Below are 5,795 nucleotides of genomic sequence, written 5' to 3'. Positions count from 1 at the left end.
CGACATAATTTACATATTTTTCCTACCACAAGGTCCTCATACTGCTGTTTTTTTCTCTAAATATTGCGTTTTTAAACTTTTGTGGTCTTTATTTTATGATCCCATAGTTATCCAAGGGTTATTTGCCCATATAACAAACAATTTATGTTTTGTGACAAGGTTGTCACAAAAGCGGGGGGGGGGGGGGGGGGGGGTAGAATATATTTGTTATAGGCAAAGATATTGGGGGGTAATTCCAAGTTGATCGCAGCAGGATTTTTGATAGCAACTGGGCAAAACCATGTGAACTGCAGGGGAGGTATATATAACATGTGCAGAGAGAATTAAATTTGGGTGTGGTGTGTTCAATCTGCAATCTAATTTGCAGTGTAAAAAAAAAGCAGCCAGTATTTACCCTGCACAGAAACAAAATAACCCACCCAAACCTAACTCTCTCTGCAAATGTTATATCTGCCCCCCTGCAGTGCACATGGTTTTGCCCAAATGCTAAAAAATATCCTGCTGCGATCAACTTGGAATTACCCCCATTGTTACTATAAATAGCTGCACGGCGCATATTCCAGTGCATTTTATTTTTTAGAAAGATATGCAAGTGAAGAAAGGAAAAGTATGTAGGATAATAGATGGATCATAACGAGAGAGGTGATTGGAAAAGAAAAGTTGAGAAACAATACGAAGGTCGCATGGAAGTTTGAAGACTAAAAGAAAGTCTGTTTTAAGAAAGACAAAAGAGAGAGACTATTGTAGTAATCAAGATAATGAGATAACACCGAGTCATCCTACACGGAACGATGATATTTCATAGGCCCAAGAAAAACTAGTCACAAAAGACAATGAAGATATTGATTCCATGTTACTTGACAATGAACCACTATGAGAAATCTAGAAAGTATCCTGTTCCAGAGAAGAAAATATTGTGTAATAGAGAAATGTAAACCTATGAGAAATGAATACAATTGTACCAGTCTTGTTTATAACAGGAAATATCCTTGTGGAAGGGAAAATGGATGTGTACCAGATAATAATGATATCTGGTGAGAGTAAAGGTAAGACCACTGCACTGACATCACTATTACCGTACCTGGCCTGACGGAGAAAGCCCATAGGCTTACTCACATTGGTAAGGGGAGTATGGTGACAACAGTTCAGCTTTCTTTTCCTATGGATGCAGTCATGCCTTCCCTGTCTAAATAGAGAATACCCCGCTCTACACAAGGACCTTTCCAAGGCAATACAGAATAACTCTATCCACCCTATAGGAAATATGTCTTAGTATGTTATAAAGTGTTTAGCGGCAGCCAAAAGCACTGGTTGGCCACATTGTATAGAACAAAAGTATTAAAACAAAATATATATATTTAATCATAAGAGTGGAATCCACAATTACACTGCCCTATAGGTCTTCGGCCTCAGAGAATCCCACCATGATATTATGTTGTCAAAAGTCACAGGGAACGCGGTGTGGGGTTGGCGTAGTCTTGCATAAGCACCAGTTGATGTCTATCGCTCCACTAACTCTGTTCCCAAGAACCGGTTTCCATATTAGATTTTCATTGGCACATGCCCAGTATAAGGTATCATGCTGAATTAAATAACGGCACCACAAACTATAGCCATGCCCGAAAGGAAAAAATAAGGAGTTCAGGAAGATCCACCAGAGTACAGTCTCCTACCAGGCAAACAGCAGTGCTGGGAGCAGCTGGCATGATATGAAGCCTGGTGAGTTTATGAATGTTAACAAAAAACTGTATACACCTGGCGCCACCGCCCTCAAAGTTTTAGCAGCTAGTCTCTGGGATTAAGTTCCAATTCCCCCAAATTTGATAACAGAAAAAAAGAGAATGTGAGACAGCGCTAATTACTTTGACGTCTTTTTATATATAATTAAAACACAATTTCACAATATCACATATAAATACCGGCCAGTATTCTTTAAAATATACATATACTCTATTGCAATAGGGGAATGCTTATCGGCGCTTAACCGCGATACCAAGTTTTACTAGGATGTAGACCAGAGTATTTATAAATAGAATAAGTTCTCCTTATTCAGACACTCCCTTAGATATATTTGGGCGTCAGCTATACCTTAAAAGAGAGAAGCGTTGGTAAAGTGCTTCATGTACAGAATAAAAAATTGAAGGGAATAAGGTAATTTTCAGCGACCAATGGTGTCTTATAATTTGGCGGAGACTCAGTAAAAAAATTTTTTTTATAAAAATAGTAAAAATGTAATAATTGTAATAATCACCAACATAAAAATAAATAAATACATACAAATAAAAGCAAATGGCCCTATGCCAGGAGCCAGCAATTAAATGAAAAAATCAATGGACCTAATTAAAAAGGTGTATAAAAAGTGCATACAATTAATAAAGGACAGGATAATAAATTCCTAACAATAAAAAATTGAAGTAAGATCAACATAAAAGATATGAGAAAATGGTTCTTAGCTTTTTTGAGAGGATCTATATCGTAACACCCAACGCGTTTCGTCCTCTTTGGACTTCATCAAGGGGTGGCATATGACTGGGACAGCTCATCTATTTATACCTAAGTTAATAAGGAAGTGATTACTACATCACTTCCTGTCAATTAGCAAATGTCAGAAAAGTCACTATATTTATATGTATTATAAACGAGGTTCCAATGGCCTTGCAGCATGGTGTCCCCATGCTGTGCAAAATCGCCTTAAAATGGAGTCATTATTATGTTTAAAAAGTCTGTTTAGCAAGTTGTAAACTTTAGATCCTGGACTTCCTGTCCGGATCGTGGGTGACGTCACGTCCGCCCCACTTCCGGCGTCCGGCGTTCTCCATTGCGCATGCACCGGCCGCGGATTAGATGGAGTTGGTGACGTGCTTCTGCTGTGCATATATTCTCCCATCAGCAGCATAGGATTGTTAGTACAGCGGCGGCCATGTTCTTGGAGCCTGTTTATCTCGAGCAGCTGTCTGTGTGATCATGTGATCGCGGCGGCCATCTTTGTTGTGATTTTTCTTATTGGAATATGCTCATTTGACCGAAAAGAGAGAGAAATATGATTTTCAGAATACAAATACTAAATTCCGATAGTGCCCTTAGTGCAAAAGTGTTGCATACTATATATACATGTAATGGATAAATATCCACTGGGTACAGGGATATTTCATAATCATAATGTTTATAATTGAGGATTCTGTGTAAAAAAGTGTGCAGAAATGAAAGTTTTAGCAGTGTTGAAATCCATATATAAAACCTGCATGTAGGATATAAGTGAGTACATATATAAAAATGAATGAATCGGCAGCAGACCGAGTTAGAGAGATAATCTGACAACAGTTGAAATGGATTAGTTTCTTTTTTATCTTTTTTAGGCATCCATATTCCACGTGAGAGTTTAGTACAATATCCTCATAGCCATTGTACACAGGTTATTACAGCACCCAGTATTCCATGATGGTTCCCCATCTATGTACTAGCTGGGCCCAGCACTGCTTGGCTTCCAAGATCGGACGGAGTTGGGCATCTCCAGTGCGGTATGGCTGTATAATTGGTGTGATTTATTGGAGGTATCATAATATAATCACGTGGTTTAGGAGGTGGTCTTATAGGAAACAGAAACAAGGAGAGGACAGGTTTATATCATAAGAACAGGGTATAGTCAGCTTACGTTACAGAAAGGGGGCTATTTCATAGCCTTTGTTGAAGCCATCAGGATGCAGGGTGTTGAGTTCGAAAATCCAGTACATTTCCCTTTTTGATAAGAGGTTGGAGAGGTCTCCGCCTCTCTCGCCCAAAGAGACCAATTCAATGCCCTTGAAGGTTAGATCGTCTGGGTCCGAGTTATGGCAGGCATGGAAGTGTTTCGATACTGCGTGTGTCAGTACTTTGTTTTTAATGTTCCGTATATGTTCCTGAATGCGGATTTTCAAAGGTCTTTTTGTTTTACCTATGTATTTCATCCCACAAGAGCACTCTAGCATGTATATCACTGACATCGTATTACAGTTGATGAACTGTTTGATCTTATAATCTTTCTCTCCGTTTGTTTTCTTAAAAGTTTTCCTTATGGGGTGTACATAGCGGCATATATTGCATCGGCCACATTTATAGCAGCCGACGCATTTGGGCATGCTTGATCTTACTTCCGGGTTCCTTAGCATGCTTGGTGCCACTAGATCCTTAAGGTTTTGCGATTTTCTAAATACCACAAGAGGGTCTTTTGGGAGGTAGTCTGTCAAAATCGGATCCATCAGGAGAATGTTCCAGTGTTTTTTTAGGGTTTTCTTGATGGTGTTCTCATGTCTACTAAATGTAGTGACAAACCTCACTGTGTCATCTCTTTTTTCCTTTGGTTTATATTTCAAAAGTTGTTTCCTCTCCAAATTCTTAGCCTTCCGGTTGGCATCTTCCAAAAGGTGGTTCGGGTATCCTTTTTCTTTGAATCTTTCCGTGTACACCTGCAGTTGTTCGTCTCTATCCTCAGTATCCTTACAGTTCCGGGCAATTCTGTTGAACTGGGAGAAGGGGATGTTATTCTTCCATTGTTGACTGTGATTGCTTCGGTAGTGTACGTAGCTATTCATGTCCACTTCTTTGATATAGTTCTTGGTGACCACTTCGTTACCTGTGTGTGTCAGAACCAAGTCGAGAAATTCTATCTTCTCTGTGCTTTCCTTTGGAAGCCAAGCAGTGCTGGGCCCAGCTAGTACATAGATGGGGAACCATCATGGAATACTGGGTGCTGTAATAACCTGTGTACAATGGCTATGAGGATATTGTACTAAACTCTCACGTGGAATATGGATGCCTAAAAAAGATAAAAAAGAAACTAATCCATTTCAACTGTTGTCAGATTATCTCTCTAACTCGGTCTGCTGCCGATTCATTCATTTTTATATATGTACTCACTTATATCCTACATGCAGGTTTTATATATGGATTTCAACACTGCTAAAACTTTCATTTCTGCACGCTTTTTACACAGAATCCTCAATTATAAACATTATGATTATGAAATATCCCTGTACCCTGTACCCAGTGGATATTTATCCATTACATGTATATATAGTATACAACACTTTTGCACTAAGGGCACTATCGGAATTTAGTATTTGTATTCTGAAAATCATATTTCTCTCTCTTTTCGGTCAAATGAGCATATTCCAATAAGAAAAATCACAACAAAGATGGCCGCCGCGATCACATGATCACACAGACAGCTGCTCGAGATAAACAGGCTCCAAGAACATGGCCGCCGCTGTACTAACAATCCTATGCTGCTGATGGGAGAATATATGCACAGCAGAAGCACGTCACCAACTCCATCTAATCCGCGGCCGGCGCATGCGCAATGGAGAACGCCGGACGCCGGAAGTGGGGCGGACGTGACGTCACCCACGATCCGGACAGGAAGTCCAGGATCTAAAGTTTACAACTTGCTAAACAGACTTTTTAAACATAATAATGACTCCATTTTAAGGCGATTTTGCACAGCATGGGGACACCATGCTGCAAGGCCATTGGAACCTCGTTTATAATACATATAAATATAGTGACTTTTCTGACATTAGCTAATTGACAGGAAGTGATGTAGTAATCACTTCCTTATTAACTTAGGTATAAATAGATGAGCTGTCCCAGTCATATGCCACCCCTTGATGAAGTCCAAAGAGGACGAAACGCGTTGGGTGTTACGATATAGATCCTCTCAAAAAAGCTAAGAACCATTTTCTCATATCTTTTATGTTGATCTTACTTCAATTTTTTATTGTTAGGAATTTATTCTCCTGTCCTTTATTAATTGTATGCAC

General features: G+C 39.3%; 1 pseudogene; it reads right to left on the bottom strand.

The window, feature by feature from the left end:
- Window positions 1-3,413: 3,413 nt before the first annotated feature.
- Window positions 3,414-3,532, bottom strand: LOC134984255 (5S ribosomal RNA; annotated as a pseudogene).
- Window positions 3,533-5,795: the final 2,263 nt, after the last annotated feature.

Source organism: Pseudophryne corroboree, assembly GCF_028390025.1.
Source record: "Pseudophryne corroboree isolate aPseCor3 chromosome 3 unlocalized genomic scaffold, aPseCor3.hap2 SUPER_3_unloc_43, whole genome shotgun sequence".
Lineage (NCBI taxonomy): Eukaryota > Metazoa > Chordata > Amphibia > Anura > Myobatrachidae > Pseudophryne > Pseudophryne corroboree.
This window is presented reverse-complemented; position numbering and strand designations above follow the sequence as displayed.